This window comes from Camarhynchus parvulus, chromosome 8, assembly GCF_901933205.1.
Source record: "Camarhynchus parvulus chromosome 8, STF_HiC, whole genome shotgun sequence".
Lineage (NCBI taxonomy): Eukaryota > Metazoa > Chordata > Aves > Passeriformes > Thraupidae > Camarhynchus > Camarhynchus parvulus.
Genome location: NC_044578.1, coordinates 16,108,771 through 16,132,319, shown reverse-complemented (window position 1 = coordinate 16,132,319; position 23,549 = coordinate 16,108,771).

The following is a 23,549-nucleotide window of genomic DNA, read 5'->3' as shown; positions in this document are numbered from 1 at the left end:
AAATACAGTTTTATGGTGTCTTGTAGGTATATGAAGGTTGTTGTCATCTCCTCCCACAGTCTTTTGTGAAAGTTTTTTTGCAATGGTTGAGCTTGTGTTTATGAGGACCAATTAATATTTAGGTGATGCTTTTTTAAAAAAAGATATTTATCTTTAAAAACGTGTTTTTCTGCCTGTGTGTTGTTCACAAAGGTCAGCCTTATTCAGTGCTGAAGAAGACACCATGGGCGCTTTCTGGTGGTATAAGCTGCCATTAGCAGAAACATATCAAATACATCAGCAGACAACAGGAGTTCTTAAGTGCTTAGGAAATATTACATTAGTTAGTGTACATATTTTAGTTATTACTACATTTCTGACCTTTATTAGATGATTACTTCACACAAGAAAACTCGCAGACCAGCCGTGCTGCACCAGTGTGGAGGGTAAGGACAGCTGTCTCTTTGCTCTAGAAAAAAACTTATTAAAACTGAAATACTTTGTACATAAGCATTTGGTTGCAAAAGAATCTACCTGGGTATTTCCTTGGGAGGAATGAATTTTTGGTCTGCAAAAAGAAGCAAACAGTTTTCAAATCCCTTGGTCCGGTGCATGATGCACCAGCTGGGTGACACTGCAGGGTGCACCCCTGGCTGTGGGTGCCAGTGGAGAAAAAGCTGAGACTGAGCAGACTACCAGGGTTTGTCTGAAGACATTTTTTCCAGATACCAGGAACTATAATCTTTCCTGGCTTCCTTGAAATGCTGAGTGCTAAAATAAGTGTTGTAGATGGAAAAACTGAAGGAGAACACACAAGCAACAGATCAAATAGAGTGGAGGCCCAAATTTCACATTTTAGGTTTCCTTCAGAAACAGAATTAGATTAAGAAAGATGAAGATAAAGGTGATGATACTTTAGGAAAAACAAGAAAAAACTCTGTGGGATATATATTACCCCAAAGAAAACATACAGCACTTATGAGTCTCAAAACCAAAATAATTTTTTACTGAATACAATAAGTCCATTTTCAGGATAGAACAGATAATTTTTCAAGTCTGAGGGAAGCATAGTTCTGTGCTTTGGAAGACAGGGCCAGCACAGGATGGTGCAGCCTGCTTGCCAGGACAGAGCCTCCTGGGACATGTGCCATAAGGCACTGATCAATCAGCTGTTGCAGTCTTCTCAGCAATCTCTCTGTGGAATTTGTACAATATATTCTTGTCACAATTTATACTATGGTTAAAAGGCAATTATAATAACTTGTGATTAAGAATTTTTCTATATAGTTAGCTTGAGTTTTAAGTTATAAATTTTAAGTGGCTTGGGACACCCCTTGTAAAGAAAGTCCTGCCTCTCTAGAGGTCAGCAGAGCTGTTGGAGCTGGTGTTCCCCGGGTAAGTGGGAAGGAGTATCTGGTGCTGTCTTCCCATGCTCTCTGGGAATGTTCTACTCCAAGAGCATGTTAGACATGTTAGCCCTGAGCAGCCTGTACAAGATGTCTTCTCCCTTCTCTGCAAAATCTCTTGGAGGGTGTGTGTCAAGGTGGATATGTCCATTTTGTAGTTACTAATTCTGTGGAATCTGTGCCAGAATACTGCAGCAGCACCTCCAGTTGTATTGCAGAAGTATGAAAAACTGAAAAGAAAAAAAATGTGTAATTCATAAACCCTGCAGTATCTCAGAGGAGCAAAAATATTCTAACTGAAATGAGGTCTGGAAATGCATAAGTTATTTAGTCACCTTCTATCCTGACATTCTTTCTCTTTCTCTCTTACCACAGCACATTTCCCTCGTAGGTGAAGGCATTCTGTCAGCACTTCATTGCAGTTAGCTTGGGTGCACTGGGAATGGCTTTTAACGAGGCAGCTTAATCCTGCCTGCTCTCAGGAGTGCAGCTGACAGCAAGGAGTTGTGGGCAAGAGATGCAAAGATATAGAGTTGGCAGGAAAGTGTGAGCATTTTGTAAATAATCCTGCGGATCCGTTTTGTATGTTCTGGATATTGATTATGCTAGAAGTTTAATTTGAAGTGAGCAGGAAAAGAGACTTCTCAGTGGCTTGAATCTGATTGTTGCTGAATGCTATCAGTTCCCTAAGGAGCTTGAAAAGTTGGTTCCTGTTGCTTGTTACTGTTCCCTTCTTTAATCGGTATTCTCTTGTGAGGTTTTATTTTATTTATGGACGTGTTTTTGGTCTGGGATGTTAAATGAAACCTTTTTTTATAAACACGACAGGCATGCATGCTAAGCATGGAAGCTGTGTACCCACAAAGGCTACAGAGAATTTTAAATAGAGGAGGCAGGAGTGCCACTGGGTAGGGACAGACTGTTGTGCGTGCAAGGCATCTGTCTTGGGGAATCTGCTGTTTGGTTAAATTGATTTTTGAGAAAAAAAATTGTTTCTTGGGAAAGAGAGTGTTTGTCAATGTGAGACTATCAGACCACACTGAGGAAAAACTGAAAAAAAGGACTCTTTTCCCCCTTTGTTTTAAGGGGAAGCAAGTTTATTTGCAAAAGCAGAATCAAGTTTTGAAAGCAGGGCTATGCTCTGTGGGACTGTGTATTTTTTGCACCCCTTGGCTGCACCAAGATGTCCAAAATGTTAAAGGGTTCTTAGTCTGACATTGCTAATGCCAGTAAGAACAGACAGAGTGCAACTCTTCTCTCATTGAAAGCTTCTTTTAATAGCCTTGTGCAAAGCTCTCTAAAGTCAGTGGAAATGTTCTAATAGCTAACCTCAGTGGGCACTGAGCCAGGTAATACATCACATCTGTCCTAGTCACCTGCAGATGTGCAGAAATAACATGCAGTAGAATGTGCTTAAAGTGTGCAGCACAGTTCAGGAGTTTTTATAATCTGTAACGTCCTCCTTGTAAGAACTGAAACGCAATGCAATCCTTTTAAAAAACATAACAAGACCCCCAAAACCCACCAGCACACAGCAACAAAAAAACCATACCTACAACCAAACAAAAATTCCCCGACAAGCAAACATGAAACTCCACAAAACAAAACATAAAAACCAACTCCAAAACAAAACGCCAAAAATATTGAAGGCAAATCCTGAAGATCTGCTTCTGAGAAATGTGTTTATTGTGTGAAAACTGGAGTCCAAAATCAGTCCAGAGAAGTCTGATGACATTAAAAGAAAACAGAATTTCCTGTTGTAATGCAGCAGACGAGGAGGGTATGAGCCACTGTATTTGGAAAGAACAGGTATATGAGCAAATGGATTACAAGTCCTTTATAAACTTACTCTCTTCAGTGTTCTCAAGCTGAAGGCGCCTCTCTGGGCAATAGAGATATATAACTCCTGTGGCCAAGAGAGGTGAAAAGCAACTGGCCTGGTGTTTTACTTCTCCTTCAACCGTTACATTTTAAAACATGATGCCTTGTCCTTTGAAAATTTTTTTCAGTATCTTTAACATTACTTCAGACCTGTGGTACAGAGATCCATTTCCTAAGATGCCTGTGGCTAGCAGCTGATGAAATCCTTGTCAGAATGATATCAGTCATCATTAGAGATGACGATTTTCTGACTCTTTTGAGGTGATTCAGGCAGCTCAAGAGTCTGAGGGGGCAAAGGAGGAGCAGCACCACTCTCTATTCAGCAGGATCTGAGCTCCTGTCTTGCTTGTTAGCTGTGACAGCCCCTTCCTCTGGATCCTTGTTTTCCTTCCACATGCTGCTGGTCTGCTAAGAACTTTCTCCCAAGTGCTGGAGGTGCCCACTGACAACTTAAGTATTTTTAAAACCTCTTTGCATGCTTTTTCTGTGCTGGAGTGGAAAACTTCAGTACATTAATGACAAGCCCATTTTCAGAAATGAGCACGTTTTCCTTAAAAGCCTCTGCTGGGAGAAGATGGGAGTTTGTATTTTCTTCAGCTGTTACAGTTGGCTTTTAAGTCTTTTTACTTAAATAGATTGATTTATTTTGTTGTCAGAAATTTGCACATTCAGAGCTCTGGTAATATGTACAAATATTTACAGATGGCAGCAACAGTTGGAATAATGTCTGAACAGCCTTCTTCACAGCAGTTTAGCAGGATATCCAGAAAGAACTGAAACTACAAGAGAGTTTGCTAGACACAAGCAACAAAGACAGTGGAGCATATTCAGTGGAGATGGCTAATCTCCATTATGATTTTGAATTTGCTTTCTCCATCTTATTAGTCTACATTACTGGAAAGAAGTGTTATCAAAACCAACTTTCTTCACTTTTAACAGGGCCTCTTGCAGAGCAATTTCTTATATGCTCTGGATTAGACGCACTCTGGGTTTGAGAAGAGTTAAAGTTTGACATCTCCCCTCATATCTTGTGAGCTTTCAATGAGATAAAATGGACATTTTTATGTAGATGGTGAGGCAGCTTCTCTCCACAGCTAGGAAGGTATGGGCTTCTGTGCAGGGATAGAATGTAAGAAAGTGCAGAAGGTAGTCTCACACCTGAGGAGTTGCAGCTGTACTAATCACCAAAGATTAGGAACAGGCCTGCCCTTAATAGGCCACAGCTGTGTCCAGTAAGAAGTAAGAAGACGAGTGCTACAAAAGAGTGGGAGAGCTGGAGTTTGTTGGTTGTGCTGTGAAGAAGAAGGAGGAGTCAGTGCTGTGAGGAGCTGCACGTGAGAAATCACCGAGAAGGTATGGGAGTTTTGCAGTATGATCACAACAGGCTTCTATGCATGGTATCTTCTCCGTAAGAAAGAAACAGGATTACTCTGCAGAGTCTACCTCTTCTATTGAGATGCATAAGAAATTGGCAAAATTTCCTAGGTTAAAGCAGGTCCTCTTCCTCATCTCTTGTAAGTCATCAGTTGCAGACACCAGCTCAGTCTCTGGATCAGCTCCTGTGGAGCTTGGGTCATGGCAACAGTGATGCTTTCATCAGATGAGAGACTCTGCTGCTGTGGCCGGGGAAAACCTGCCCTCCTGTTAATTCTTGCCTTTGTGTCAGAGCTGGTGCTCGTGTATGACTGTCAAGCAAACCACACCAGAGGCACGTGCACAGGTAAAAACTAAACATTTGTGGCAGAAGGAAAGGGAGGGAAATTAATTTTCACCCAAATCATCTCCCTTCTTTATCTCATGGTTGCATTGCTATTCCTGCTGATAAAGAAAGAGGAGAATGTAAAATTGGCTCTTGTGACAGCAGCCTGCACTCAGATCAGCATGAGGCAAGTGTAAAACCACTGCCCAAAGCCCAGTCTGTACAGCTCTCACATTTGGCAGGAGAGTCAGAAGCACAGTTCCCCATAGCCATTGGTTTGCCTTTTTAAGCATCTGGTTTAGTCAAAAACAATGAATGAAAAGTTGTAACTATGAAGAGTATGTGGTATGGAATTCATCCAAAATATTGATATTCAAAACAGTTTTAGATCTCATATGGGACTAACATGCTCTGAGGCCATAACTGTATTTTGATCTGATTAGAATGTGTCCACAATTCCATGATGTGGCATGAGATGCCACAAATGCTACTTGATTATTGAGTTCAGCTTTCAAGGCCTTGTCCCTTTACCTCCCTGGAGGGGAAATACTGAGAAGATACTAACAAGAGCCTGATAGCTTTGACCTGAATGAGTCCTGAAAAAATAATATCTCTTTCTAGAAATTGTAATGAGCTTCCTAAAAGGCTTCCCAAAACCAGGTAGTTCAGTTCATCATCAGGAGGAGGAAAGTACTTGGAATGTGGAGATGGCCGGATTATGAAGCCTGTTATTTATTCCAAGTGTATTGCAGCATGACTGACCTAAATTCCATCTCTTTGAAATTCCTCAAGAAAAGTCAAGTTCAGTATGTAAAAGGCTAGTGTGGTGTGTTGTAGCCATGCCTAATAGCAGAGAGCAGCACAGTGCTGTGTGGCAGGAGCTGGGGCTGGTGTGTGAATGCTGCACAAACTGCTACTGTCCAGGGAGTGCAGCATGGCCAGGGCTGGTGAGCCCCAGCAGGCAGGTGCAGGGTGTGTGATGGTGCTCAGTGCATGGCCAGGGCTGGTGAGCCCCAGCAGACACTGCAGGGTGTGTGATGGTGCTCACTGCTGTGCTCTCTGCAGCACCAGGGCCAAGCTCTCCCTCGATTCTGATGTGGGCAAGTGGCTTTAGGACACCACGTTAGGTAACATGCCATGGGGACAAGGTGCACTTCAATGTCTGAGCAGAAATCACAGCTGCTAAACAGCTTTCAGAGATAAAAAGTGCCTCTAAAGCAAGGCTTGTTAGGGAATGAAAGACACATCTATTGATCAAACAAGAGGTGACCATGCTGTTCCCCACGTAGTACTTGATGACAAGTTGCTGAGAGTGATTTCAGCCCTAAGATGTCTGTACAAAAGTTTTTTCAAAGATCCCTGGCCACTTATCTTGGCAAATCCAGTCTTAATCAAGTTATGAGAAGTATTACTTAACCTAAAGATGTCAAAAAATTATTTGTGTAGTTAAACCAAAATGATGGAAGAATAAGTTATGGCAAATAACCACGTTAAATGAGGGTCAGGTTGCTCTCTTAATCAAATAACTTTGCCAAATATTTACTAAAATAGGACAGACTCTTGTAAAAGTATAAATAGTTTGTTAGTTATTTAAATAAAAGATCCTTGCAAGCCTTATTTGGTGTGATTCTTTGATAGTGTTTATGAGGGGGGTTTTAATAGCAGGATCTCCATTGTGATTTTTCACTAGTGAAAAGTAATTTTTTTTTTCCTGGCAAAGTAGATTTTCCCTATAAAAATCTGATAGAAAATGTACTAGTTCATAAATGATGACATTGTAAACACTCCAAACATGAACTTTAGAACTAAATAAATATTTAATTAGAAAGGGTGTTGCCATTTTTGGATTTTGACTAGATATTTTGTTGCCATTTTGCAATAGGCAGGTTCTGAATCCCTGATAAGAAAATACTTAGATATGCATGGAGGAGGGGGAATGTTCTGGAACAAAATCTTACAGTCTTTTACCCAAACATGTTCTTTGTGCATGTTTGTATTTGCAGAACAGGATATGTTCAGAACAGGCAAGACAGATATTTTTAAAATGTAATATTAGAGAATATACATAAAGTAATGCAGCATGAATATTGAGAGTAAATGTGCACATTTTCAGTCTCCCTGATCTTGTGGAGTGGGGAATGCCTGTATTCATGTCTTGTTCTGTACTGTTATGTACAATTCACAATATTCATTAAAAGAGCCCCACAGAAAAGAGTTAGAAGGTACAAATTACTCTCTAATAGTGTGGAAGTCCTGCATAAGGAAATTAAAGAACTTTAAGAAGTGAAAAGTAAAGGATAATTACATTTTGGACACTTCTTAATATGTGAGAAAGAGCAGAATTCTCTGATTCGGTTTTGGTGCCATAGGTGTTAATACCACACATCCAGTGTAATTACAAATGGGATGAAGATGGGAAAGTGTTAAAAAATCCTAGTGTGAATGGATAAATCAGAAAACATCCCTGATTAGGCAACAATTGCTCACCAGGTTAACCTGAATAGTCTTCTTGGTGATCCCATGTCTAGTATATATCAAGTTTTTGCAACCACAGTCCAACTTAGCTGAATGGGGGACTCTTGGGACAACAAATGTTATATGAAAAAGGTGATGTTGTGTTAGAGAGAGACTAAAACAAAGATTCGACAATATTTTCAGCCAATCTGTGTACAAAAAGCAAGTTGGCCTGAAGTATTGAGGGCTGATCTCTCTGGCTGCTGGTTTGAAAGTAGGATTATGTCAGTATCTAAATCTTGCTGCTATTTTTAGTATTCTGATTGTGTAACCTGTAGTTGTGACGGTGAGTGTTTATATGGGTCATATCTTTGGCTTTGATGGAAGTGGCAATAAGTTTTACCAACAATATCAACTTCTGCTTTCTAGTTTTCTTCTTTTTGTCCAACCTTGCTCAAGGCATCTATCAGAGTTAGGTGCATATTGTACTGAGGCACTGCCACAAGAATAGAAGCATTCATTTCTTTCTGGATGTGAAAATGACCTGCTCTGAAGGAACTTCACAGAAATAGCTGGAACTATTGGAAATTACTGATTCCAAGAAGGGATTGAGCCTGGTGTTCTCCAGGCAAGGTCAGAAAACCAACCAGAGTCCCAGCTGCCAGCCACCAGAAGCCAGAGCCATGAAAAAAAATGGGGGCTGCTCACTTTATTTTACAGAGGCTCCATCCTGACCTCCTGTCTGTCTGCATATCGTAAGGAGTAATAAGATATACATTTATTTGCACTTGAAGATCAATTCCATCCATACAACCATAAAAATGTGGAGTATACTTCATTCCCTGAAGTCACCCAAGTGGAAAATACAGCTAGCTAAGAGCTAGACTGCCATCTAACTCTAAGCATAATACCCTATAATATTGTTTCAAAAGTCTGGAAGTATTCCAGTATGTGATCAGATTATTTGAGTCCAAATGATACCTAAGCAAGTGAGTCACTAAAGAGATTAATCATAGATGAAGCAACTAAAAACATGTCAAACAACTGAAAAAGGGACCAGTAGAAAATGGAAACAAATCATAAGGAGTGCAAAACCATAGCAACAGTCGGTGTTGCTGGCTACAATAGGCTTGTGTTAACTAGAAATAGAACAAAGTAATGCAAGGGATCGGAAAATAAAAGATAAAGGCAGTTTCAGTATTTTCTGGTATAAACCATACCATTTATGGAGTAATCCAGCAGAAAGCAGTACAGTTCAAACAAACAGTGTAAAAAATGGGGATAGATAATTCTGTGAATGAAATGCATTCTACATTTTAAACTATTCAGTGAGAGAAAATTCTGTTAAACACTGTTAGCAGTTTTTTGCTTAAAAAAGAAAATACTGCTGATGCAAGCAGATTGTGCTGGACCTTTCCTGTGCAAACATCTGCAAAATAATCAGTCATGATTAAATGGCAATCTTTAACCGGTGACACTGTTTATATGAAAAGCAATTTCAGTGCTAAAGCCTTGTGAAATATAATGGCAAAGTGAGATGTCTTTTTCAGCAAAAGAGAGACAAGCAATAGCACCAAACTCATAATACTTGAAAAATTAGGGAAAAAACCAGAAAACCTGAAAATAGACAACTGACAAGAAAGTGAACTGCAAGATTTTGCAGTTCTGTTAATGTGTTTCAAGTGGTCGGGAGTTTGCCAGTACAAGGTGGCTCTACTTCAGGAGATTTTAAAGCCTGGACATGCCTTATCCCTGTAAGTATTCTCAAAGAGTTGAGGGTGTGGAAATCCATCTAGGTGTTGATGCCATGCCTCAAGCTTTCTGCTGCCAGGTTTCCTTATATGCCTGCAGGTGAATTTCTTGCTTTTTATGTGCTCTTTTATACATATTAGAGATAGTCCTCTTGTGGGGCAGAAATTTGGGTCTGTCCTATGGGCCATCTATTAACAAATCTTCGAGGTTTCTACTCTTCAGCAGTTTTGGTACAAAAAGTCCGATGTGGGTTAGTGGATAAACAAGAGACAGATGCACAAACAGTACAATCACTAAAACCTCCTTACTGCAGGAGATCAGACCAAAAGCCAAGGCCTGCCAGGTAATATGCAAGGAGAAATGTATCAGTTGTTTAACTGAAGGGTGTGTAGAGTGAAAGAACATGCTTTGGGATGGGGAAATAAACAGCTGGGACTCATTTCATTGTAACACTCAAAGCACCAGACAGTAGTGTCAGAATTTCTGCAAAGCCAAGAAATCCTCAAGAGACAATGTTCATCTGCTGACTTGAATAGAATAGTGGGAAGAATAGCATCAGCCAAATTACTTAAACCTAGCTTTGCTCCAGTGAATAGTATTTGATGAGGCAAATTCTAGAATATTCACTATAAACAAATTGTTTGCACAGCATCAATTTCTGTCTTTTTTTAGTGTTCCTCTGGACACAAATGAAAATATTTGGTGGGGACACAATATGTTTTGAGAAAAGATTCCAGAACACACAAAAGCAACATGCTAAAACTAGTGTTATGACTTTGGAATTGAGACAGAGCCCCCATTGTAATTTTTTTTAATAGATAGATAACACTGATACTGGGAAAGTACAGAGATGGGAAACCTGAAACAAACAGGAAAAGTTAAGCAACTCCAGTCATGCTAGTGCCCTACAATGGAGGAGATGCTTCTTGCATGTTTACTTTTATGTGGAATTCCTTTCTTAATAATATAGGCAAAACTGTTTTGCTACCTGTTCAAAGGAGAGGATGGATGGGAAAGTGAGCTGGTTTTAAAGCACCTTATCAGTGTCATTATTTTATCCAAAAAAATCAAACTCTTAATCAGCTATTTCTGATCTGAACTTCAGACTTTGGCACCAACACAACTGCAATTGTACAACCACTAAAAGAAACATTTCTAGAAAAATATTATTTCAAAGGCATTGAGCAGAGCAGAAGAGATAATTTATATTTTTTAAAATTACAAACAAGGAAACCATAGAACTGAGGTAGTATATGTTCTCTATACATGCATAGGGGGGACTTCGATGTGTCCTTTTCAATGGCAGTGTGTTATCAATGAATTTGGATTAAATGAGCTTGAAAGTATAGTTTGATACATTTGCTCTTCTAGCAAGGCCTATCAGAAAAAAAATCATGTCTCTCCCACAGCCTAGCCACTTCATCCCCCTGTGTTCTCCCTATAGTTCATTATCCCCCAGGTTGTGCTCGTGCAGTGGTGAGATGATCTGCCTCTGAGGGGACACAGTGGGTGCTCCATTGTTTGTGGTTCACTCTGCAGCAAGGTCAAAAAAAGCAGTTGTGTCAGTGTGACAGAGTCAGGGGGTGGGAGGGCAGAAGATGTTCTTCTGCAGGAGGGATCCTCTTAAAACAAAAATGTTTCTGGAGGGAAGGTGTTTTTGCTGCATCTTTCAGGTATTGCTTCTCAAGAGTTTGAAATCTGTAGATTGCTGTCACAATCTAGAAAGTAAACATAGTGAAACTGCAGTTGATCATACCATGCATTTTGTTTTTTCAAGTGATCCTTCAAGTGATTTGAGGAAGCTCGCTAAAAGCTGTATGCTGTATTCTGGCCATAAGGGTCTATGGCACTTCTCTGTAGGACATAAGGATAATCCTTCAATTCCTACTTTATTTAAGCTTTAACTTGATAGAGAACTGTTGTTGGGGTGTGCAGACAGCTCGGTCAAATCTATTCTGGAGGAGTCTCAGAGCAAAGAAATTGGGATATTAGTCACACCAGCTTGCCAGGAGACTTTGCCTTATATGTCATACAGGAATTGCAAAGGGGAACTTTGGAATTATGGAACTGTGCACAGCTACAGAAATACACGAATAGCAGCAACAGCAGAAGGCACAAGTGAGTCACTGTTGGAGTCGGTGTTCCCCCACAAAGCCAGGATCTGGGGCTGACTCTGTTGCTGCTTTGTACTTTGACAGAAAATGTACTCTGAGGCAATACTGTTCTGTGATGGCTGAGTCCTGTGTGCTCTGACATGTCTCTGCCCTGAATGTCCTGTTCAAAGAAAGGTTTATATTCAGGAAATCTTTGTTTATGAGTCATCTTTATCATCTAAGAGGAGGTGGCCTGTGCAGGGAAGGCTGTACCCTGATGCAGTGACCTGAGCTTGGTGACAGATGCAGAGTTTGGACAGTGGCCCTGGCTTTTTGCATCTGTGAAATCTTCTAATTGTGTACAGTACATTTGGAGAGATGAAGGTTCTGGGATGAACGTGCATGTGTTACTTATGTGCCCCAGATGGGTTAAAGTAACTTCATCACCATGAGAGGAATGGGGAAACAGACTCAGTTTCTCCCATGGTAGCTGCTGACATGTAGAGGTGGGCAAAATGGGATTCCTGATACATGCTGGCATCTCATTTAACATCTTGGTTTTATTATTATTTTGCTTAGATTTATAAACACCAAGTACTGAACAAATGCTAGATTTTTGTGGGTTTTCCCTACACAGAAACACCCACAATTCTCGCTGTAGCAAAACATCACTTTCCTTCAGGGCAACTGTTGTTAGGAACAGTCAGTATAGCCAAGTATTTCCCACTGCCTCCACCCAGTCAGGAGGCTGTTGAACAAATCTGACTTAGCCTGCACTCAGATGGAAGCAGCATACTGAGGGAGCTTAGGGGTTTTTGCTCCTCAAAGAAATAAACAGATTTGTTAAACTGAAAAAATCTAATTGATTCCAGCTTCAGAACTGCAAAAAAGATCCAGAGACCTAGAAGTCTCACTCTTTGATTTTTCTCTATGAGACAGTAGATATAAATATTTTAGAATTTAATTTTTTTGAATGCTGAAGATTATAAAAATCAATTATACTCAGGCAAATTAAACTCTTCCCTATGAGGATCTTTTGATAAATCAGGATTTTTTTTCCCTCTGGAAATGAAAACTTCCTACTGAGACACTGGCCAACATTTTCACTTCCACGTTTTGGGCTAGGGACTTGAGCTAGCCCTAATCTTATAAAAAATCTATTTTACAGAATGCATCCTCAAAGGAAATTAAGGAAATTTAACTGAAGTAATCTATTATGAATACACATTGATTACAGGATAAATTTTCAATGTTAAAGAAAATCAGCCCTGAGGTTTTGCAGCTATTCACCGGGAATCTTAGTATGATACAAACAGATTTGGGTTAAAAGCCAGACATATAACAGCTGTGTTGTTGGAAAATTAGGAATCTTATTCTAAATATTTTAAGCCAAAAGAAATGTTTTTAAAAATCTGCTATGCTTCAAAATTGTCTCATGTGAGCAATTTCATTATCTTTAGGGGAACAAGGACTATTTAACTGTTTCTGGATCTTGTCCTTAACTGGCGACATATTTATATATTCCTAATTCAGGAAGCAAAAAAATTAAGAAACCCTTGTGTTCTAGAGATTATAATTGAAGTTACTAGTGTTACTTACAAAAGTAACTCTTTTTAAAACACAAAACCCCCCTATATCTGTAAAAAAAAAAAACCACTAAAACACACACACACACAAAAAAAAACCCACCACAAAACCAGAGAGGATTTAATTTCTACTTTCAGCAAAACCAAGAAATATAGGTAATTCTTAGGGTTTTTTAAATTAGTGAAGCACATGGGGAGCAGTGGGGTGGGTGGAGGAGCTTGTATTTCCCTTCCTACCACTTCAGCATGGGAGGAGCTCCATCAGTCAGAGTCCTGAGCCAGGTCACAGGGAAGCAGCAGAGAAGCAGATGAGAGCTACAGGGCCAGTGTGTTGTGTTCTCTTACAGCAAATGGGTCACTCCTGGGAGAAACAAAGGGATAGAAGAATGTTAATTGTTCCTCAAGGGCTCCATGCTGATGAACTCTGTTCATCATGGACTCATCAGCACTGAAAAGAGATGACATTTACCAGTAACTTGCTGGGTGGCACAGACTGGTGAAACCCTCACACTGGGAAGAAAGGACCTGGATCCTTCTTCAGTTATGGAGAGCTGCTCTGTGTTTTAGTGTGAAGAAAGTAATCTCTGCTTGGAGAGGCAGAAATGAGGAGGGCTGCTAATGCATGCCTACTATACAACATTTTGTGACAAGTGACACTGGTGGTAACTGGAGCACTTTCTTGGGTATGAAATAGGATGAAATTTAAGGAGAAGCAGGATTTGGAAGGTCTGGTCTTCCAGGAGTAGCGGGTGTGTGGATTCTGCCACCAACACTTAGGAGCCCCCTTGCAGGGAACTTTGTAGATTGGACATTTCTATTCTGCCTTCTGCACTAGCTAAACTTAAAATAATTCACAACTTTGTTTGTACAGTTTATTCAAAACCATCCAACTATTCATCTCCCCCTTACAGAGTTCCCAAGGGTGGAGATAACCCTGCCTTAAGCAGGCAGTGTGAAACTTATCACTGTTATACTCAAGCTTTCATGCAAAAAGTGAACCACATGTCTTGGAGGGGAGGAGTGGACATGTGTTTCTGCATTTCCACTGACAAACGTGGCTGTTTATGATTTGGTGCAGCAGTTCAGCCCAACTCTTTCAGGGGCAGGGGATTTGCAAATATTTTCTGAATTTCACATTTCTGAAATGCGGGATCCTCTATGGAATCTCTTGTTGCTTAATGCACTCCATTTCCACAGTGCTCTCGAGTGTTCAGAGAGGGCAGGTATCTTGCCAGGGTCAGTGGGCCTGTCCTAACCTGGGACTCAAGGGCTGGACAGCCTGTCCTGAAGCAACATCTCCAGGTGTTTGGAAACATCTGGGGTCCTTGGTGCCAGAGCTTGAGAACAAGGCAGTCCTTTGTAGATCTCAAAAGTAAACCCAGCTCCTCTTTCATTACTCGTAGCAGACACCTGATCAGAAATCAAACAGTTTAGAAATATTTGGAGCATAGAGAAGCTGGGATAGGAGTTAGAAGAGAAGGAGCAAGGCAGGCTGACTGAGTCCTGTTCAGTTGGAATCCTGCTCTTGTGTGTTCTGCTGCAGCCCCATAAAACACAGGCCATCTGACACCAGTGACCACTTATAGGTGCTGTGTGCTATCCTGACCTGCCTTAAAACACTCGATTTCAGCTGAGTCCCACTCTGCTGGCTTGGCAGGAGGCTTGCTTCAATGCCTGCCTTATTTCCCTTTGGCAAACTAACTCTTTAGTGGAATAATTACTGTAGAAACTCCAAAGCCCAGCAAGTTGCTCTGCATTCCAGTTCCACAGGAAGTAAATTCCAAGCTTGCCAAGTCTGCTCACTCCTCTGCGGCTGCTCGGCATCCCGGATCCCTGAGCCTGTCAGCAGGGGTTACATAACAGGCACACGCCAGGGCTGTGGCTTTTTATACAGAAAACCAGAAATGAATGAGTGTGATGTGGCAGGAAGCAGCTTGTATGGAAGGCCCAGATGGAGATTGAGAGATGACAGTAATATGTTTTCAATACTAAGTTAAAGCAATGAAATACTCACTTGAGCAGCAGCTTTAAAGTCCCTGAAGCTGGTTTTAAAAGGTATAAATGAAGTAAACCTCAAAAATTGCATGGTCAATTTATTTGACAGCATGAGCTTAAATTACCCTAACAGCTGGTTTAAAAACTGCTCTCTTAAGAGAGAGACAGAAGTATTAGGGCAGCTGTCTTTCTTTTTGGAAACAGGATGATAAAGGCAATAGGGTTACAATGGTAACAGCCTCCTGCAAGGAGATGAGCAGTTAAGGTTTCAACCACTATCTTGGGACCCTGAGTGCAGCCACCGGCCCTGGGGCTGTGTCTCAGCTCAAGCTTTGTCAGTGTGTTTGTCTCCAGCCCTGGCCCTACCTCCTGGATGCATCTTGGATCTGCATTGTAGTCTTGCTTCTAGCTCCACCTCCTTTTGCTACTGCCTGAACCCTCTGCATAGACCCTGGACCTAATTTATGTCCACTTCAGGGGCTGCTGTTGTGCTGGCACCCAGCTCCACCTGTCCTGGTCACACACATGGCCAGACTGTGGTTTGTGTGTGAGGGGCCTGTCTGCACTGGGCCACCTCAGCCTTGGCTCACAGCCCTTCATGGAGCAGCCCTGCTCATGCTGCTCTTTACTGGCCTTCAGTGGCACTTCCTTGCTGCCGGATTGAAGCTGATGCTCATGCCAGAGGCACTGGACGTGTCCCAGGGTGGGACACACCAGCCTCAGCAGTGTGGTGCTGAAAGGGTGAGACACCAACTCCGCAGCGGTGTTGGGCTGAACTCCCCTGCACATCACCAAACTGCTACAGAAGCTGATGGAAATCAACTTCATCCTGTGCCATTTATGCTTCTCAAGGGGTAACAAAACTTCTCAAGGTGTCTGTCATGTAGTCTGACTAAGCCAATTGACAGCATGTTTCCTGACCTCTCTTTTCAGATCATATCTTTTTCCTGTGTACTGAGGGCATTGATTGCTTCTTGGGATGAGCTCAGACTTTGATTCAACAAATTTCCTGTTGCTGTGGGGACCAGAGCAGGGGCAACAGTTTCTTTAGTGTTCTTCTTACAGTATGTTACCAGGCTTTGGCGTTCTTGCTGCAAGTCTGAACCTTGTTGATGTTTGTTGAAAATTATTTTATGTGGTGATATTTGGAGACCTTCAGAGTTGTAATGCAGATATGTTAGACTTGAACAAACGGAACTCTTAAGCAAAATACTCTGATTCCCCCAAGAAGAAGAGAGATGATACAAGGAGGAAAATTTTTGGTTTGCCTGACCTGAATCAGGACCTGCAGCTCCAGCAGCACAGCAGTGGCTGAGCTTCACCTGTTTGGAAATGATTGGAAATGGAAATGCTATGTAAAAGCAAACCTATGTTTTGAAAGGAATAGATAGTAAAATCTTGCTAAAATATCAGCAAATATTTTCAGGTGATTTTTGGTCCTTTCAAAATAGTAACTAGAATTTAGAGGGAGGAGTGGAAATATTGTGCCCATCCTGTAGAATTAGAATCAAAACAGAGAAAAGATGGAGGGGAATTGGTAATAATTAATTTACCAGGATCACCACTCTACCACTCTCATTGTGTGCTCCAATAAAAAGTAAATGTAAATCCAGATTATGTCTGAGCACATGAAGAAATAAACAGTTCCTGTGTATTTCAGAGAAGAATGAACTTCTCATTGCTGTGGTTCCCAGTGGTTCCTCAGTTTACTCAGAGATGGTCACCGTCAGTACATTCTTTAAACATGAACGAAACTCGTTTTTGTTTTGAAGTTACGTACTTCTATCATCATCAACACCCTAAGCAAGACACTTTGTAAACTTTTCTCATATTACAGTTTCATAATGATAAAACCAGACTAAAATACATATATATAAAATTTAGAAGATCATAAGGTACTTGCCAGTATCTTTTGGGGGTAAATTCTCTGGTTCCTCTGAAGGGAATGCTAACCTGATACTGCAGAATTCTGGTGCCTCAAGCAGTGCCCCATCTGAGCAATCACTTTAAAAGTATAGCTCTCTAGGGATGAGAAGAAGAACTGTCTTACCTCTACCATTGTTTATTATTATGAAAGCTAATGGAAAAATCAGGTTTGGAAAAGATATTATGCAGATTCTCTGCTACTAGAAATCCAGCAATTTTAGAAAAAAATTGATTCCTTTCTGCTATGGGTATCCTGTTTCTTTCCTTGTGCTTCACTGTGTCCTCTCTTTGTAAAGAGGCAATGGAATTTGTATGAAAATCCAAGCAGGGCCTTGGTCATTTTTACCAGCCTGACTGGGCAGGTACAGCCAGCACTTACATAGGCTATTGATCATTTTTAGATCTGGTTTTAAAATCATAGTAGAGTGTTTAACAGAAGGAATTTCATAAACAGCGTAAATTTCTTTTATACTTTTATAATTTTTATGTTTATATTTTTAAAAAGAACTATAAATGAAAATATTTTCTAGCACACTTACGTGCTCTGTATTGCATTAGTTCATATTCCAATGGTTCAGATTGCTTGCACTTGCATGTGTGCATTCATCCCCATGATGGATGATCTTCTTCTGTGTAGCTGAAGTTTTTGGGGAACTAGTATGTTTCAGCAAAGTTAACCAGGTAAAAAATGAAGAATGTGCACTTTATCACTGCAAATTTCACATGTGAAGGGCGTAAATACATTTAACCTTTAAGAGAAATGCTTAGGTTTTCCCCCATAGATTCCTCTTAAATGGATCATTTAACTTGCTTCTTCATCGTATGCTTCAGAAACTAGAAAGGATTGAAAGTACTTTTTAAAAAATTGTGATAAGACTTGAGCATTTTCTGGCCTTCTTATGTCTTCCTCCCAAATTATACATGCATCTGCTGCAATTTTTTTGAAAAGACAACTCTAAGAAAGAGGTATTTTCAGTGTAAATTGATTAACAAGTCAGTTGCTGTGTGTCTGGAGCACCAGGGAAGGATCTGTGTGCCAGTTTGCCTCAGTAGTCGATAATCTTTTGCAGGAATACACTCAGGTATTCACAGACTGCTTCTGTACTTGTGGCATGGACTTTTAACCAGCACATCTTGCAATCTGTTTCACAACCACCCCTGTCTCCTGTATGTGTTACTTGCCAACTGTAAATAATGGACTGTTTTACAATAATGCATGAGCATGCTCTTTGTATATGTCCTAATTCTGGAAAAAGTTGTGTTACCCAGGCCTCACTATGGACTGTACTTCTGTACTAAATCCGAGCATGTGCGGGTGCCTTCAGCAGGCTGTTGAGGCTTTGCAGGCTGCTGCAAACCTGTCTTTAAAGCTTTCCTGCAAGTCAGACTACTCTGAAACTTGGCATGCAGCATTTGGAGTGGGTGCAGTTCTTTTTGTTAAATCCAGGTCTGTCTCCTGCTCTCTTTTTATAGCCCAGGTTCCCTAGGGCAGAGGGAAGTACCTAATTGCAAATCTGTCCTGCCAAGTGCTTGGCAGCTAGAGCTTCTCCTCACGGTGGAGTCTATCTCTGAACTAGATAATGTCCATTTGGAAGAACCTGACATTTTAGGCTAGAAAAGGGCAGAGTTTTGAAGAATAACTTAGAGATTAAACTCAAGTAACACACTTATTTATAGACAGTGTGGATAAGACAATTTTAAACATGTGATTGGTTGAAAAGAATGTCTTGTAACAAAATCTGTATTTTTTTTCCTTTCTCTTGCATTTTTTGTCTTTGGCCACTATTGCTTTATTGTGGCATTTTGGGATATTTGGGTGAGTGATAATGTTATGAAAGTTATGATATTATTAATGTTATTATAGCATAACATTTTTATGATAATGTTACATTATTTTGTATTTCTGTATCGCACAAATATATCTATATCTAATTTTCAAGAAATTTATGAGCTTTATTTGAATCAACTAGATAGCTAGAGTTTGAGAAGTACTTTTATGGCTTTGTGTATGTTACAGAAATCTGGCATCTGGGTCTGTGCTTGCAAAGTGTGCATACCAAGGAGCACATATCAGCAGAGCAGAGGTACAGCAGAATGAAGGGCTCGGGGTTGCTGTGAGTCAGTTCTGTAAACCAGCAATCCTGCAGAGTCAGCACAGGCCCCACGAGCAGAAACCTAAACATCTGGTTAACTTTAGGCTTGTGCTTAAGCTTCTTTGACATGAGTTGCTAAGGGGGGGTGGGTTTGCTTTTAATTCCAAGAGCTTTACTTCTCAAGGCTGCGCTTAGGAAGCACTTTTGCAGCAGGATGGGATTTGTCCCCCAGATTCAGCCTGCCTTCACATGGTGGGGCAAGGCAAAGGCATACAAGTTCCCAGGTTTCTCCCTTCCTTTTCTCTCCCTCCATATGTGAGCTCTGCAGAGGGGGGAGCCAGCCTAAGAGAGAGCTGTGGCTTCTTCATGTAAATATCCCAGGTGGAGCATCAAGGCATGCAGAGGTGCTGGGTGCACACCTGCCTCAGTGTACCAATAGCCTGCAAAAAGTGTAGTGCTGAGATTTCCCTTTTGGCTGGGTGGTGTGTTCAGTAATACCTCAGCGTGTGGGCTGAGGTACAAACCAGTGTTTGTGCAATTATCTGAGGGACTCTGGCTGTAAACACTTGCAGTGGGCTTATTCCTTTACTCCCCCGAGCTATGAGAACAAATTGCTCTTCCTTTTGGATTGAATTCCATTCCCATTTTGTTTTATTGCTGCTTTTCTTCAATGTTTCTCTCTCATGTGTTTTCCTCTGTTTGCCTCTCAAGATTTTCTGTATTCAAATTAATTATTACCTGCAATAGTTTGTATAAATATATTCTATATTTGTATACATATTCTATTCTATTTGTATACATATAATCAAGTTCTGAATTAATTTCATTCTAGTTCTAATGATAGCATAGTCAAAGAGAGCCCTACAAGAACAACCATGGCTGAAAATGCTTGGGAAAAATTATATTCTTGCCATGACACTGATGTTCTATCTGAAAAGCTGCCAGAAAAATAGCACTAGTCTGTCAAAGCTTTTCAGCTGTGCTCTGTTCTCCCAGACAGTGGAAAATGTTGCTTTGATCCACCCAAATAAAGGAACTCAGCTTTGGAGGCCTCTTCTGACTCTTTGGTCAGAAATGGGTTTGGACCAGTGAGTTCAGTAAAGTTCTTAAAGATCCCTGCTGTGCTTAGGTCTGATACTCTTAATTATACATTTAAACTTGACAAACTCATTTTTGGGAAGAAGAATGTAGAAGTCAAAGGAAGAGAGTGAGAGGCAAACACCTTTTATTTCTAGAAATACTTAATTCTGAACTGAGGGAAATAAGGCTTGACAAGAAATGCTGTTTCTGTTAACTGACCCAACAGAATGATCTCCCTCCATCCAAGTGGGAGGATGTTAATGTCTCGTTACAGTTTGTTTGATGGGAATTGGAATTTATTGTGGTATCTGGTCACATCTATCTTTCAGTCCTTCGTCTGTTTTGATAAGGAAAAAATCCTGTGCTGCTGAATCCAGCTTCATTCCTCCTGATAAATAAGCTGCATATCTTTATAAACCATCAATTACCCTCTGTTTGTCAGTTTTATAAACTGGAAAAGATCAGTGGGAAGAGAAAGGGAGGGCTGCAGCTCGTGCTGTGTGCAGGAGCGGATGGTGTCAGGGAGGGAGCTGAGGGCTCCTGCTGAGCAGGGAAGGTGGGTGGGGGACAGGGCCCCTCCCTGCTGCCCCTCCACACCTGCAGCTCCTGCCCAAACCCTGTGTGGCCAAGCATGAAGGAACAGCCGTGCACAGCACTGCCCTGTTCTCCAGGCCTGGGGAGCTGATTGCTTGGACCAGGGGTGCTGTTGAAGGATAATGTCTTCTGCTGGGCTGAAAGGTGCCCTGGGAGACCTGCCCTGTTTGTCAGCACCACCTTGAGAGCCTGCTGTGGGCAGAGCTCCTCCTGCGTCCACAGCTCCCTTGCTCAGTCATACATGATGCTTTTTTAACTGTGCCAGCTGCAGTGCTTTTGGGACCATTGGTTTTGTCTGCCACAAACACTGAAACTAGCAGAGGCAGGTGTATTTCTTGTGCTACCTGAATTTTACTTTTGATCTCTTATTGAATGTAGTCCTAGTTTTTACACAAGTCTGTCTCATAACTTCCAGTAAATTCACAAGAACCTTTTTGCACTGGAAGACAGAAAATAGACCTGCTGGGATTAATCCAGACTACATGCACTTGGCTGAATCACACCAATGTATTTCTTCCCTGGATATTTTAAGACTTCTTTGAACATTTCAAATTAGCATTTCACTCAGGCTAATGCTAGTGATCGGGGATGAGTGACATTAATATTTGAAAATTCTGTAGTAAATCTAATTTTCAAGTTTGCATGCCAAACCTTAGCATGTAGTGAGGCACTTGAAGCTGACATATCGATCTTGTAGTTACAATTTAAATGTGTGGCTTGTCTCAGCATTTCATGTTCTGATACACAAATGTTACAGGGTTAAAGCCAGTGTGTTGTAAGCAGGATGATGTGGCTCTTTTGAATAATTAGTACCTGGAAGAACAAAACAGCATGTCACAAACTGTGATTATGGTCTGTCACCACATGAAAAACAGCTGGGCTGGTAATTTTAATTTAACTCACATTTTACTGGGAGGCCATGGGCAGAGTGATGCATGTCTAGATTATGCTCTGATCTCCAGGGATCAGTATGTATTCCTAAGGGCAGTGTGACAGCAGGAGCTTGGTAGTTCAGCTGAAGTGGCTCAGTAATGTCCTATCACACTCATTAGGTTCCAAAATGGCTACAAATAGTAGGCCTTGATTAATCAGTTTGATGCACTCTATGAAAGTCATAGGTGATGAAACTCTGTGGAAATGTTTCAAGGAAAAGCCCAACATTAAGTCTCCATTTTAAGCCCTGAAATAAAGCCAGGGAATGCAGTTCTGGAGCACTGTTGGTCCAGTATATTTGTATCCTTGTCCAAAGTAATTTACCACAGATTTTACAGTCCTCTTTTTGCTGTTGTGATAGAGGACTTACCACATGTAAGTCACAATGCAGCAAATTAATAAAAGCATTGGTTTTTAGTGAATAAAAAGCTGAGCTAACGGGAGGTAATTAACACAGACCTTCCTCCCCTCCCAGCACGGGCTGCCTCTAAGTGAATATTTCAGAATACTGTCAGTTTTACAAAGACAGCTGGGGTAAATACCTACAAATTCAAACTGCACACTGTTTTTTCATTAAGCAACTGCAATGAATGTGACTCAAATTACAGAGCTCCAGAACTAGTTGTAAGCAGATCTGCAATGGAAAACATATGCCAGATTATGAAGGATCCCAGCAGGCAATAACAGCTTGGCTGTAAGCTGTGTGCAGGACAGCTCTGTGTCCTGGTGAATTGTCCATAGTAAATACCACAGTTTAATCCATTAAATGCACTAAAAGAACAAAAAGGGCCTTGATATATCTGAGTTCAAGAAGCATTTGGACAACACTCTCAGGCCTGTGGTGTAACTCTTGGGAGTGTCAGGAGTTGGAGTTGATGGTCCTGGTAGGTCCCTTGCAGCTCAGGATACTCTGTGATGCTGTGTTTTCCCTGCTGCAGTGAGCCACTGTAATCCCCTCTCTTCTGGGATGTGGAAGGAGCCCCACAAGCAGCTAACACAGCCCATGGAAGTGAGCTGGCCTTCAGAAGGTGGAGTAACTTCTTGGAGTTTTGAAAGAAAGTTTGAAAACATTTTATAGCTTAATATCAATCTGGTGAAGGAAAAAGATGTTGAGTAGTTTACAGAGCAAGAAAAAAAGCTGGCTGTAGCATTTTGTGTCCTCTTGAGACCCACACTACTCAGTCTCCCCTCAGTGCTTTCCTCCTGACAAGTGTATGCTCACATAGTAGAAATTTCAGCAGTTCTCTTTGAAATTGGCATTCCCAGATCTGATAAGACTACAGACAAGAAAACTGAAATGCTACAGAGAACTTTAGAATTTCTTACCTCTACCACCAAGTTCAAGTTGGGGGGGCGTTGATAAGGAAACTGAGCTCTTTGGAACAAGTAAACATTCAGAAGAACAGGAGCAAGGCTCCAGAGGACTCCCATGACACTTGGAAATAACTGGTACTTTTCACATAACACACAGTAACTCTTAAAGCAGCAAAGAATGATTAAAGCCAAATGCCTTATAGCAACACAGAGTGCATCTGAGCAGAGTTTTTGTGGGAGATGGTGAGAAAAAAACAGGAATGGGAAGTACGTGAGAGGTTTTATCAATGAGCTGCCTGCTGTTACACATGACCTGTGGCATTCATTATATCAATCATTTAACCTTTCCTCCCAAGATCCTGATTTTTTTTAATGTCAGTTGTTGGGCTACAGCCCTATCTCATCACATCAAGAAGTAAAACTAATTATGCATCATTTGTTACAATTAGTTTGTTTATGCCATATAAAAGACATGGAGCAAATTAATATCTTATGCAAAACACTTTTAGCACTAGAATCGTTCAGATGTTTAATTAGGTCTTAGATTAAAATCTGACTCTTCTAAAAGCTATGGAAGAACTTTATGCAAGAAACCAAATAACATGTAACAAAACCACTCTCTTCCCTGCCATATCCCCACAGGAAGATGTGAGTCCTTCCATAAATGGAATAAACAATACTCTGGGGATACTCAGGAATGCATATAGTGGTTAGTTTTTAACATGATACAATAAACCATTGTATAGGGATAATTCTAGCAGTCA